Raw genomic sequence first — 15,129 nt, forward strand, 5'->3', positions numbered from 1 at the left:
AAATTATTTTTATATGGCTTTTTACAGTTATAAACAGATTAAAAGAACATAATGTAAAAAGTGAAAAGTTGTTTTAGAAATATTCCTGGTTTAGCTTAAGGTTTTATTCATTAGTTGGATCAAAATAACCTCAGCTTTATCTTTTTATGTGTATGTAATCTATTTTTGATATGTTTGAGATAGAATAAAGCTCAAGTTTCCAGGAGCAGCCAAATAATTGTACTTTGAATTTATAAAATCGTTTCTTTTTAAAGTGACAGTAATGAAGCATTTGCATTTGAGCCTGGCAACACGTAAATTTGAAAGTTTGCTAAATGAATATAAATGTGAATTAAATAACAAGAAAGATATTATTATTTTAAAAATCATTACTGAAACCATTACATATGAATTTTAAAGTTTTTTTTTCAGAGAATCAACTTTTTTCAGATCCTTGTAAGTTTGTTCAGATATTACCTTTCATAAACTTGTCTCATCCTCAGGTGTGATTTTTAATGAATATTTTCAATTATGCTAAGGACTACATTATTAAGTTCTATAACCAGGCCTTGTTATGTATTTACATTGTATCCCCTTTCTCAAGTCAAACCCATTTGGAATTTAAGAATTTGAAAGGTAGTGTAAAAATGAATTTAAAATTTAGTTTCGATAATTTAATTTTACCACATTTCCAACTGCTATAGTCTCCAAAATGAGAGATCAAGCACAATGTCATATATGAACTCAATTTATTGTTTTTTTCAGGAAAGTAAAACCTTTTCTAAATGTTAATGATGGCTTATGTGATGGTTAATATTGAATGTCAACATGATTGGATTTAAAGATGCAAAGTATTGCTTCTGGGTGTGTTGGTGAGGGTGCTGCCGAAGGAGATTAACGTTTGAGTCAGAGGACAGGGAGGGGCAGACCCATTCTCAGGGTGGGTGGGCACCATCTAGTAGTTGCCAGCACAGCTAGGATAAAAGCAGGCAAAAGGGCGTGGAAGGACTATACTGGCTGAGTCCTCCAGACTACATCTTTCTCCTATTCTGGATTCTTCTTGCTTTCGAACATTGGATTCCAAGTTCTTCAGCTTTTGGACTCTTGAGCCTTTGACCGCAGACTGAAGGCTGTACTGTCGGCTTCCCTACTTTTCAGGTTTTGGGACTCGGACTGATTTCCTTGCTCCTCAGCTTATAGACAACCTATCGTGGAACTTCACCTTATCATTATGTTAGTAAATACTCCTTAATAAACTCCCCTTCATATATACATCTATCTTATTAGTTCTGTCCCTCCAGAGAACCCTGACTGATATAGCTTGGTTATTAATTTGTTCAATACTGGCTTTAAGGATATTCTTTTATCATAGACTACATTTTGATGAACAATAGAAAATAATATTATTAAATATCTTCTTATTTTATTATTCCAAAAGCCAAGATCATTAAAATTATTATGAAAAACTAATATCCACAAAAATCCATGTTGATTTTCTGCAACTAAACTGATAGCAAAATTTAGTTATTCAACTTGATGAAATTAGCTAAAATATAGTGAATGAAATGGGCACAAGTTTCTGTGAGCATGATAAATATCATCCATGTGTGGTGATGAAAATGTCCTAGGGGCCAGTGATACAAGGTGTCCAGCGGTTGAAGATAGTCCTAGATATTACTTTTTCCAGTGTCCCCCAACACTCCCCTTGAAACAAAGAACTTAGTCTGAAGCTGAAATATTCACTGGGCAATTTTTAATGTTTTACAAATAGATGATATATTAGTCTGTTCTCACACTGCTAATAAAGATATACCAGAGACTAGGTAATTTATAAAGGAAAATTATTTTATTGATCACAGTTCCCCATGACTGAGGATGCCTTACAATCATGGCAGAAGGTGAAGGGAAAGCAAGACACGTCTTACATGGTGGCAGGCAAGAGAGACTGTTAGGGGAACTCCCATTTATAAAACCATCAGATCGTGTGAGACTTAATCATGACTATGAGAACAGTATTAGGGAAACTACCCCCATGATTCAGTTATTTCCACCTGGCCCCACCCTTGACACATGGGAATTATTACAATTCAAAGTGGTATTTGGGTGGGGACATAGCCAAACCATGTCACACGATGTTACTGTTCATTAATGATCAGTACTTATGTATGATGCTTTCTCTTATGTTATTTGGCCCTTGAATTAAGCATACAAACAGTAGCAGTTTCTTTGGGGAAACTTACTGACTACATTTTCAATTTTTCATGACTTGTTTGTAAAACACAGATTTAGGTATAGATGCAGAAAAGCTTTTTTGTCTTGTTCTCTGGTGCCCCACCGGGAACACTAGACATGTACTCAGCCATTACTAAAATGGTATTTTGTTTTCTGTTTCAGGATTTTTCTCCCTGTACACAGCTTTAAGATGGAATTCCTCATGCATTGTGATGAGTGGTAAGACACAAACCTTCAATCTCTATATGCTTCAAGTAAGCCCTAAAGGCAAAATATGTTCTGCATAAAGGTGGAAGAATATGATTTGGAATCTGTATAGTGTAGAAATAGGGGAATGTTGAACCTGCTTCTCTCCTAGGCCTGTGGTACTTTGGGTGCTGGAATTAGGCAGTCACTACCAACGATTGCTGCAAAAGAAACAGGGGTGTTGGGTGAATGAATATTTTGGTACAGAAGTGCAAACAATAGGTGGTTCATCTCAAAACCCGTAGATCACCCGCCCAACTTTGTTAGCTTGGTAGGAAGTTAGTTATAATTACAATTAGAGTCTAAGACATATTTTCTAGTTATTAACATATTCCATACAATCTTAATAGCATTATTCCAAAAACCAAGATCATATCATTAGTTTAAACCTATTCTATGCAGTGACTACTCAGAAAAAGTAAATAGTGTCTTCTCTTAATGGATATATATTCTTTTGCACCATAGATTGTCTTTACAGTAGTAACCTGGTAGTAATTTGACTTTCAAAATTGAACTGCTCCTGATAAATCTCTTAAAAAGTCTTTTTGATATGTAGTAAAATGTTTAAGAAACATTAAAAAATGTTAGAACAAAAAGATAAAATGAGAAACAGAATATGAAATGAATTAGTTTAAGACCTTGGTATTATACCAAGGTCAGGAAGACAGTTCAGTAGAATTCAAATTATTACTTTATTGCTGTTCTTTACTTTGGGAATGATGTATGTGTATTTAACAAGTTGCATATATAGTGCCAAACAAATGTCTTCACATTTAAGAACAGTGCCCATGGGAAGAAAATCAACCTAACAAGAAAGAAAGAAATAGTAATATTTTTATTGCAAGAAACCTTAAAAGGAAGGAGTTATGTCCTTGTATAAGAGTATATATGTGTGTGTGTGTGTGTGTATATATGAAGTATGTTGATATATGAACATACTTAGCTACAACATAGCTGATATTCTAACAATAAAATACTAAACTGTGATTTTATGTATGTTTCTTTTTAGTAAACAAAGGGGATTAAGGGAAATATATAAATTAATGCAATGAAAAAATATGTATTTGCTTTCTACATGTTTAAAAATGTAAAAAGACAAAACAAGGAACAAAAAGATTTGCAGCACAGCAAAAAATGACCACAAAATCAAATTTGTCTTCTCTGAAACTGGCCTGGTCTGACTGTACTTCAAAATTGTACTGGGCATTCTGGCATCATTTTTATGAAGGTAAAAGTTGGATAACTTGACATCCCAAAGGAATTTAATATAATAATTGGCTTTACATGTGAATATACCCTCAGTTTCATCATATTTATGAAAGGAGAAAGACAAACTTGACTTACAAATGTGACTGTCCTTATTTAAAATTACTTAGCCTATGGAATAAATAAATTGTAGCGGACAGAATTTAAGATTGCACTCATGGTCCCTGACTCCTGGTTTTCCTGTCCTTACATGACTCACTCCCCTAAAGCATGGGTGGTAAATATGACTTGCTTCTAAGCTCTAGCATATGCAAAGGGGATGAGATATATGTAATTGTGTATATGCAGTTACATGGTTATGTGGCATAAGATGAAGTGTCATCTTGCTGGAGTCTCTGACTCTCTTGTTGACTGTGAAGATGGAAATTGCCATGGGGTGGGCTGCCTGTGTTGGGAGACCCATAGAGGAAAGAACTGAGGGAGCCTATGAGCTGATGGTGGCCTCTGTCCAACAGTCAGCAAGAAACGAAGCCCTCAGTCCTGCAGCTGCCATCTTCTACTATGCGTTCCATCTAACTTGAGTGAAACTAATATTTTTACAAAATAAAAATTGAAATACATGTTTCCATATAAATCTCCTCTTAAAGATAAAATGAAGTAGTGGAAGGATATTTGAAGGTAATGGTGCACAAAGGTGGTACCAATAGGAAAGGACAAATTGTAAGGGAACAAAAATCTCTTTCAGTTGTCAAAAGAATAATAATATTATGAATGTGACCAATTAGCAGATTAAGCTGATAATGGAATAATAAGCAAGACAGTATTAATAGTAAAATTAGGATTGTACCCCATCATTACTTGGACCCAAACTAACTCTATCAATGTGGTTCAGGATGAGACTCCTGTTATCTTCTGTCTGCCTTGCTTATTTAGGAACCAGTTTAACTCAGTCTAATATTAGGCATTGGAGATTGAGGTTTGGGAATAAGTTGTTGGTATTCTGTAGCCAAGGCTAAAGCTTTTGGAACGTTTTTGATGCCGGCAATGCTATTGCATGGTTGACTCTTTAAATGCTACCTGTGATGGTCAGTTTGCTTGACTGTGTGGGCCTGGGTCTGTGGCGTAACGAGGGCTTCACAACTCTCTACCCTGTATCTCTAACACCTGCTTTTGAAGAGGTAGAAAAGTGTAGAATCTCCCTGTTCTAAACTTCAGTTGGAAAACCAGTGTGCCTGTTTACTTTTCTCATTATTTCCCATCCTTGCTAAGGGTTCCATGGCTGCTGGTCACCCTGATTGATGCCATCCTGTAATTGGAATGTCTTTTTAATGTCTATATAGAATTGGTTTCCAATACCCCTCCCCAACCCTGGTTCTTCCTCAGCTTTATAGTAGCTTCTCCCCAGAAGTCTGTTTTCTCTCTCTTAGATCATCTTCCTTTTTCTTTCATATATCTGTAGCCAGTGCGGCGTGGTATGTTCTTTCTTCATTTTGGAATTCAATACGAGGGACACATCTTTTGGATCATCAAAATGCAATGAAAGACTTATAACAGTTTTATTTTATGGAGTCTTTTTTTGCCCCTTGGATTATGAATCCAATGATTGAAATTTGAAAATCAGTGAACCTTGCACTTGAAATAATTATGCTCTAATAACTTTCCCAAATAAAAAAATTACACTGGTTCCCCTGAAAGTATTCTTAACGCTGTAATATTTTCCTCTTAAAACCTTTAATAATTACACATAACCTATTGTTGAAATAGGATGTAAACTTTGTATCTAATGTTTTGCTTCTGTTATTTTCTGGAATATTCTTTCCCCATTCTTTTGCCTCTCCCAAAAGATATACGTCTATACTTTCTCCCTCTCTTCTGTTTCCTGAGGTGCCACCCATTCCTTAAGTCCTGTTTCATTTTCCAATTTCACCATGAAGCCTTTCCTGATTTACTTAAGTAAATATTCTATTTTTCTTTCAGTCTTCATGTCTTTCTTTAAACCTCTGTTACAGTATTTTTGTTACTCTTTCCTTATAGTTGTTTCTTTTCCTCTTTATTTGATCGTAGGATATCTGAAGGCAGGGGTTGAGCTGTTCTGATGTTTATGTTACTTAGGATCTAGATCAGTAATAGATAATCAGTAGATGTGTGTGGGTTTAAAACAAATTAACCCTCTTTAGCCATGGTTGAGGCCCCGCCAACAATGAGCTAATGCTATTTTAAAACGAGATTTCCATTATAGTTGTTTGTGAAAGCCTCTTCTCCTGTACTGTATGTGACAAAATGAGAAGGTAAGGGTAAAATAGTGACCTTTCTATGAAGCTAAATTTATTCACCTCAAAAAAAAGCCTTTTATTTTGTGTTGTTGCTTTTTCAGCTTGTTGAAAATCAAAATTTCTTCTCTCTTTATTGTGATGGGAAGTGCTTGATTGTTAATAAAGCTTTAGAATCTCTATAATAGTCTCTCTCATTTTTTACTGGTCTGTGAAATCAAAAGTCTTAGGAACTGCTGATCTCGGTAGGGTGTTTGTACATTCCAGTATAACCAAACAAAAGGGTTAAGGGATTCTGGTGTAACCACGTAAGGAGAAAAGAACAATGGACTAAAATGTAGGAAAACTGATGCCAGCCCTAACAGATCTTTCAACTACTTATGTAACATTGGTCTTGGCTTTATGCAATTAAGATGAGTAAAACTGCCTCAGGTGCCTTTTGAGGTAGATGTGAGACACAAGTAAGTAATCAGGTTGTGTAATGTTTTTGTTTCTAGTGTAGTTTACAAGCAAGGGATTGTGTAGTGCTAGTTATTGATAGTGGTTTTTTGTGTCTTTAGTCTCAACAGTATTTCCTTTAGAGCCCTTTATTCATAACCGAGAAACAAGTCCATGATTTTCTAGGTTTTGAATTACAAATTATTCCTCATCCTTCTAGTGACATTGCTTTCATTATATATCGTAAACTGTCCAGCAGGATTTTTATTGTCAGTTTAAAATGAAATAATAGCTTAAGCATCAGAATGCCGGTGGTAGATATTTGTTTAAGTGATTCCAGCTGAAACGATATACAGACACCATTTGTATTTTGGGAGGCTCTGGTCATGTAAGAAATGAACTTTTAAGTCTGAAGCATACTTATGCAGATATTCTATATAAGGGTTATTTCTTTCTTTTCTTTCTTTTTTTTTTTTTCTGAGACAGAGTTTCGCTCTTGTTACCCAGGCTGGAGTGCGATGGCACGATCTCGGCTCACCACAACCTCCGCCTCCCGGGTTCAAGCAATTCTCCTGCCTCAGCCTCCTGAGTAGCTGGGATTACAAGCACATGCCACCGTGCCCAGCTAATTGTTTGTATTTTTAGTAGAGACGGGATTTCACCATGTTGACCAGGATGGTCTCGATCTCTTGACCTCGTGATCCCCCCGCCTCGGCCTCCCAAAGTGCTGGGATTATAGGCGTTAGCCACCGTGCCTGGCTATGAAGGGTTATTTCTGCAATGCAAAATTGTCTTTCACTTTGCATGAACAAAACCACGACAAATGGAACTGATTGTGTTAATTCATTAAGTGACTACATGTCCACTGTGTATAAAGATATATTGCCAAAATATTGGATTGTGGGACTACTTGTAAGATTTGAGAGTAGAGTAGGGTTAGAGCTAGAAGGGTAAAATTGGCTGCTATCTTAGCCTACTTTCATGCTACTTTCATACCTGAGATTGGGAAGAAAAAGTGGTTTAATGGGCTTAACAGTTCCACATGGCTCTGGAGGCCTCACAATCATGGCAGAAGGCAAGGAGGAGCAGGTCACGTCTTACATGACTGATGACAGGCAAAGAAAGAGAGCTTGTGCAGGGGAACTCCTCTTTATAAACCATCAGATTTCATGAGATTTACTATCCCAAGAACAACACTGGAAAGACCTACCCCCATGGTTCAGTTACCTCCCACCAGGTCCCTCCCATAACACATGGGAATTCAAGATGAGATTTGGGTGGTGACACAGCCAAACCATATCAGCCACTTATTCTTCTCTTCTGTGTCATTGTCATTTTAAAAAAGTGATATTACCCAGGCCACACATAATATTTTTAAGTTGAGAAAATTTGTCTTTTGCTCTATCTTCCCTTAATGCCTTAATGTAGTTTCCTACAAGCAATCAGTATTTCCATTTTTTTTGCCTCTCAGGCCCAGTGGCCTCTACTACTCTTTGGCTTTGTACAGACAGCTAATGAGATACCACCACTGTCTTCCCTCCCAGGAAGTTACCGTTACAGGCTCCTGAGTGAATCTTTTATCTTTTACTTCTTGTCTAATAAAACCATACTTTTTGGAGCTGTTGATATCAGGTAGCTGTTAACAATATAGCAGTAAAATAAATTCACACTAGGATGCCATTGCTAATAGCTAATAATGAGGTAGGCATCCCAGGTTTTATTTATAAGACCAAAAAATGGACTGACAATGTGAGACCCACAAGAAAGGGATTTAGATAGGGATATTTCCTGAAGCCCCTGAAATTATCCTCTGGAGATCAACTTAATCCCGCATATAATGGGACCTCTCTTTCTAAATTAAAATTTTGATGGGTCACTGCATTATATGCAGAGATATTGCTCTGAATCAAACGTAAATTTTGTCTGTAGAGAAGATTTTTAAACTGAATGCAAATCCAGTCTAATCCATCTGAAAAGGCCAAATGAGAGCTCTACTTGAGATTAAAAATGTTTGGTTGAAATAGGGCTGTGGTCCACATCCATTTAAAATAAGTAATGAAACATTAATTAATACAAACATGGAATGAAGGACAGGAGAATTCATGGTTTTGGATGTATGAAGTCCTTAATTATCATTTACCAAACACATATTAATCACAGGATGACACTAGGATTTTATAAATGAAAGACATGGTTCCTGAACTAAAGAAGCTCACTCTCCAGGGAGCAGATCAGCAAGTAGAAAATTATTTTATAAATGTATGAGAAATGCTCTCTTAGAGGTAAGTTCAAGATATTCTGAGACCTCAAAGTACCACCTAATATAGACTGGGAATGGAGAGACATAGGGCATTATTTTGGAAAGCTTTTATTAGGTAAATTAACATTAATTGAGTTTGGAAGGCTGAATAAGGATTAAAAAGAGGAATTAAAAAAAGACCACTCCTACTGTCTTGTTTTCTATCTTAATTTGAAAATCATTAACCCTGAATTCATTCATTTGTTTGTTTTTAAAGTATTTTCTAAACTCACATGTATATTAAAGGATAAATTAAAGGTTGAAAAAGCAACTACAATAAACTATAAAAAGCTTTAACATTCCTTTTGAATGCTCAACTGTCTGTGCATTTTGGTAATTATGGGCTCAATTACCATGTGTATGTTCCTACCAGTCCCACAAATGGTGGTTAAAGGAGAAGAGCATAGTAAGTGCAGCCAGAGACTATTTAAAGTGGTTCAGCATTCATTAACTACAAAACCTCTAAGTTAAAACAAGTGAGGTAAATTATGAACATGAATTCAAGACAGGAATGGATGTGCAATACAGAGAGTTCTCATACCATAGTGATGTGCTAGGGAGTTATAGAAACTCAGGATAAAATACATGTATCTCTGGAGAATCTATTTTACTGAAAAGTTTGGGAATATGGTTAATAGTAAAACATACAGATACACAGCAGTCCATGATGGATTGATACACACACACACACACACACACACACACACACACACCCTTCCTTGGTTTATTTGAGTAGAACAGTTTGAAAAAATGTAACAGACTAAAAAGATACAGAAGAAAATAGCAAAACTATCAGGTATTTTATAGTCTTTAGTGAACCTCCTTTTTTTCATTGTATAAATGTGTTCAAATATGCTATCAGATTCAGAGCACAAATCCTGACTCATAACTCATCTCTTACTCCTTATAATTGCTACTCTTTAAAGGTCTTTTAGAAAAGAACATTTAACTTACTCCACTCAACTCTCTTTTGGCTGACATTTGCTTTCACTCCCTCTTTGTCATTTTCAGTCATCACAAAGGCTTCCGGAAAAGGTATGAAAAAAGAAATACAAAGGAGGACCGTTCAGCTGGTGTCAAAGGACTAACTCTTGGCCTACATTTTTCATTTTTCAGTGAATTACAACATGCAGGACTTTAACAATGACTCCGAATACATCTGGAACATTTTAAGGAACAAAATAAAAGTGGGGATAGCCACTTCACAATCTCAGATCCAAGAAGCTACCTGTTATTTTAGGCAGATTGAAACAAGCTTTAAGTGGGCAAAGGGCTGAAAGCAGAGTATTTTCAGTCACTGAATTATGCATATTAAAAATGTGACTTCTGTTGAATGAGAATTATATCTCAATAAATCTGTTATAACATATAACAAAAAAATTATGAAACAAACAGTAAAATTACATATTGCTCCACCTGATAAGAAATTACAAGATCTGTTTATATTTCTTTTTTTTTTTTTTTTTTAAGTTTACTGTTCTCTTAAGGGGGTTCTATGAGTTTGGATAGTATGTGCTATGGATAAAGAAACATGCACAAAATGGTTTGCTTGCTGTATTGCAACACTGCTTAGTTTTTATAGACAAATACATGTTTTGCAAATCACTAGGCTCCATTTAGAAAACATAATTTTATATTTCATCAATTTCTTTTATTGTTACTCTATAGACTTAAACAACAGAGCTTTGAGATCTCTTAATTTAATCTTTTTATTTTACTTATAAGGACCCTGAAATTTAGAGGAGTTAAACTTCAACATTTCAGAACATGACTCATGGATCTGGGTTTAGATGCTGGGAATAACCTCATTCCCATCCGGGATTGTGAAGTAGCTATCCTCAATTTTATTTTGATCCTTAAAATGCTCCAGATGTATTCAGAGTCATTGTTAAAGTCCTGCATGTTGTAATTCACTGAAAAATGAATTAAGTCCAGTGAATATAGCACTGGACTGGGTGAAAAAGATCTAAATTTAAGTCTCAGAACTGTCACTTACCAGCTGTCCCATTTATACTTATGAACGTGTTTATTAGTTAAAGCAAAGTTCAAATATTGGCTGTCATTATTGATAAATAAAGAACTTCCCATTTTTTGTGGGGAAATTAACATTAAATTGCCCAAATGATGTATGATTCTCATCATATTAGTGCAACATGGATATCAATTTCCCCTAATTTGTTCGAATCCCAGTGCTGTCATCTCTTAGCTGAATTATCTCTTTTGTTTTAGGGAATGAAGGTTTGTCATTTTCAATCCCTAGTATACTAGCTCTTCATTTGTGAATTGTCTTTAAATTATAGAGATGAAATCATGTTATAGATGAGCCAAGTCATCATGAGGTCACCTACATACATCTACTCTATAAATCACAGCTTTATTTTGAATTTAAATGTTATTAAAGCCCACTGGTCCAGCATACATAAATAAAAGTTTTAGACCTTTACATTGGTCTAAAGCCTCATTGACACAGTGATACTTATTCCGCCAGTTTGTGCATTGCATACTATTATCAGCATAAGGAGAAAATCATTAACATTTATTTGACTATGCCGTGAAAGGAAGCAAGCAGGTTAGTTATCCCTGAAAATAAAATAAGCGCAAATTTTATTTGAAAGATTGGACTGAACTTCACTAATAGAGCTACTTTGCGATGAAGATATATCTGTGCCTTAAAAGCAACATCCTATTCATAATCTGTAAACTTACACTGGATTGTCCTTCAGAATTATGTGCAAGAAGACTAAGTACATGGTGACTTGCAGTGTATTAGGTGCTGGCATGTTGCTGGGATGATATAGGAGGTACGAAGGCTAATCATTTCATTCTGGAGTGTTCCCTTGGAAGGTTAGGAGTGTTAGCAGAGTGGCATCACTTTCAAGTGGTACGCATGTGTGTGTATTCTCAAATGCTCAATGAAACATTTGTGTATATTTATGTATACGTAAATATTTCATTGAATATTAAACATGTTAATTAAGCAGTAAAAATGTTAATGCTAAACATTCACATTAAACACATGAAAGCACAATAAAATCTTCTAATAAATTATTGTAACTAGAAGTATTTTTTTATTTATGCATATCTTAGTATTTCAGAAGCCCTCACAGTTTTCATAAATGAATGAGAATAGTGGATGTTTACTGAATACACCAAAGAAGTTAGACATCAAACACTGTTAATGCAGGATATTGCCATCAGTTGTTTTGTCTAGTTTAAAACTTTTACAGCTGTTTGAGTCATTCATCTTTGGAATTGATCACATTGGCCAATTTTCTTCATATAGCATTGCTATCAATAAATTTTGATAAACTCATGTTGATTTGCTTTAATCAATCATAATTCATTGCCTCTGTTTTTCTTTAGTTTCAGTTCTTTATTTGTTGTTGTTATTTTGTTTTCTTGTCTCACCCTTCTTTGTATTGACATTCTAGTACTGTTTACAATGGCTTTCCCTCTTAAAATATTTCACTAACTAGGCTCCCTAGGGCATATTTATTTATTGTAGTTGCTTTTTTTTTCAAACATCATCTTAGTTGTGTTCAATCAAATCAGTATGGTTAGCTGATTCTCTCAATGCTCTTTACTGTCATGAAGCTAATGTTCGATTCTAGAGTTTTTAACTTACACCTCTATTTTACTTTCCCCTCACATGCACACAGAGAAAGAATCCCTTGAAAGCTCACATGTTGAATGAGTGTATACTGAGAGAAGAATTTCCTTGGAAACACTAAATATGGAAAGCCTTTATATCAATTGGTAGATTGACAGCTGTTTCTCTGTAGAAGTTGTCAGTTTATTTCAGATCACTTTGCACATTGTTAGTAATACAATGCACCAAAAAGCCAGAATTGCTTCACCGAATACTGTAATGAGGACGAGAAAATGTAATGTTTCTCTTCACAGAACAAAGCATTTGTTTTGAAACCTTAAGAATTTTACACTGGAGTTTGAGATTCTTCTTGGTCATTTCATTTCATAAGGGATTTGCATTCATTTAGATAGATTTGATGACATAAAATTAATTCCCATTTATTTTTGTTTCATTGTTATTAACTAATATAAACTAATATAATGTTTGCTGATGCTTTTAAAACAATTGGATTCTCACTGGATCCAAGTACGGTCATAATTCATGCTTATACAAAGATAGATTAAGTTTCTTGAGTAGTCGTGAATATGATAGATTAAAAATCAATGTGAAATTATCCATTTTTATGTACTTCATAGAGGACACATATGATACATGTTATATTAGCAAACAAGATAGACTCCCTCATGTTTGTAGTAATAATTTCATAGACTTTTCAAGTTAATTTCTTGGATTTATCCAATTGTAACTTTTCTCCCTTTTCCATCTTTATTATAAATGATTGCCTAGTTTCTATCTTTTGACTAATTTGATAAAAGAGAGTGTCTCCTTGATACAACAAATGTGTAGTTTTAGAAATACTTTAAAATGTCAAACAAGATAGTTACCTATACATTACTAAATCATCAATAAATACATAATTTTAATAAACACCTAACCAATTAATGAACAGAGAACATTACAAAACACTGCTATCCATTTCATCTCTGTACTCATGTTTCACTGGTCTAAGTAGAAGATGGCCACATCGAAAGTGTTATCTAGATTCAAAGACTGGCACAAATGATAATGAGGGCTTGGCTCTTGGAATTTAAAGACTGGAATTTAAAGTTAGTGGGTTTTGGTCTATGTGACCCCTTCATTTTGATAGTTCTTCATTTGACTGGCCTCCACTAAGAACAGTTGCTTTAAGCTTAAATTATGGAGCCCTTATAAGCGCATGTCTACCGAGAATGATAACTTGCTTCTCCCACTTATTCCAATACAAATTAATAAGAACTTTCGTTATAAGATTTTCCCCCCTAAAGTTGGAGAATGATGTTTTCATTAATATCCTTCACCAGTTCAGTACTCTGAAGTACAATGTTGTTTGCCAGACCTAGTCAGAGCTAAGTAACGTGTTTTGGGTCCAAAGTTCTCAGTTGCCTCATTAACTAGCTCTGAAAATGTCCTTTCATTCTTGGAGTCTTGGGTGATTTGTGAAATATACTTTCTAGCTTGCCACATATCTTATCTCCTTAACACTCCTTCCTAATATCTCTGCAGTTGGAAGTGGAACTACTGATTAGTATCCCATCAATGTTGAACAATTTCCAGGCAACAGGAGAGTTGGCATGGTCCAGTGCCGAGAGTCTGGGCCTCATGCGATATGCAGTGGGAGGGGGGCCATCTGGCTCACAGGCACATCGTAGTACTGCATGTTCTTACTATTAAATGCAAGAGTCCCTAAGCTACTGTGTTTACACCCTAGGCAGGGTCTGGGCCACACCAGACATTTCTGTAACTCTATGATGCTATGCCTCTCTTCCCCTGTTGTCTCTTATGGAATTTACCCAAAGTTAGCAGTACCAGGTGTCTCACAAAACATCAATAGGACAACAATTATTATTACAGGCCTTTGAAGTCTCCCACAGATCTGGAACTTCTCTTGATGTAAAGAGAGTGAAGAAGCACCATCCTTCTCTACTTTGAAGCCAGTGGCCTGAATTCCTTCCCTTTTTTGTCACTTAGTTGGATGTTTTTGCTTCTTTATTAGGAGAGGGCCTGGGACTCCCTTCTGTAATTGTAGCTTTACTTATGATTCAGTAGAATAGCTAACAAAATTAGGAAAGAGCCCATCATCTGTGACAGAACGATGAGGTGGAGCTTACCAAGCCATCCTGATTCCCCAAGCTCTAATTTGGAGTATCTTTAATTATAGCATTGCTAAGCTATCACATTATGTAATCCACATTAGTTTTTGAGTTAACAGTTAGGTCCAACTGGAGTGGGACTTTACTTGGCACTGTGGCCTAAGGATGACCCTGGGAAGGAGATGGCCACTCTTGCTGGGAACCTTCACCTAGAGTCCTCCAAGAAGAGAAGGCAGAAAGTGAAAAGGTTAGTAAACCTATGGCCAGAAGGCTGGACCTTCTAGGCTTCCAGGTCCATGGGCATTTTTATGAATGCCATCATAGCTAAAGAATTATAGAGGAAAGACTTAGGCCATATTCCAAGTCAGCCCTGTATTGAGACCCTGGTCCCAACTCTTCATAACTTGGGGGTTATACCCAAATGCCCCAGCAAAGAGATGCCCACATCTTAGAAGCTTTGAGTTGATGTGTGGTCCTGTAAGGCAAAGATTTGGCAGAGCTGGCAAACCTTCTGTTTTAACATCCCACTCCTTAAATTGCATGTGTTTTCCCAGAAGTTTTCTCTCAAATTCCGTGATCAAGTGACCCTGATCCTAGTGGTAGTAGACGATCTAGGTAGCCTGGTGGTCTCATCTTTACATCAGTCCTTCCTTGTTCTGTACTCATCAGTCCTATTGACTCTTCCAAGAGCTGGCCAGAACAAATCATGCATTTCATGTTTGAGAAATGGTGACAATA

General features: G+C 35.7%; 1 long non-coding RNA gene across 2 annotated transcripts in view; it reads left to right on the top strand.

The window, feature by feature from the left end:
- LOC105728785 (uncharacterized) overlaps positions 1–15,129 on the top strand; it is a 504,990-nt gene that overhangs the window by 168,955 nt on the left and 320,906 nt on the right. For both annotated transcript variants that reach the window (XR_010338568.1, XR_010338569.1), the window contains exon 3: positions 2,374–2,430. This is a non-coding gene — a long non-coding RNA (uncharacterized LOC105728785). The remainder of the gene's footprint in view (positions 1–2,373; positions 2,431–15,129) is intronic.

The sequence above is a fragment of the Aotus nancymaae genome, unplaced genomic scaffold (assembly GCF_030222135.1).
Source record: "Aotus nancymaae isolate 86718 unplaced genomic scaffold, 86718_ANA_hifiasm-v0.15.2.pri h1tg000062l, whole genome shotgun sequence".
Classification (NCBI taxonomy): domain Eukaryota; kingdom Metazoa; phylum Chordata; class Mammalia; order Primates; family Aotidae; genus Aotus; species Aotus nancymaae.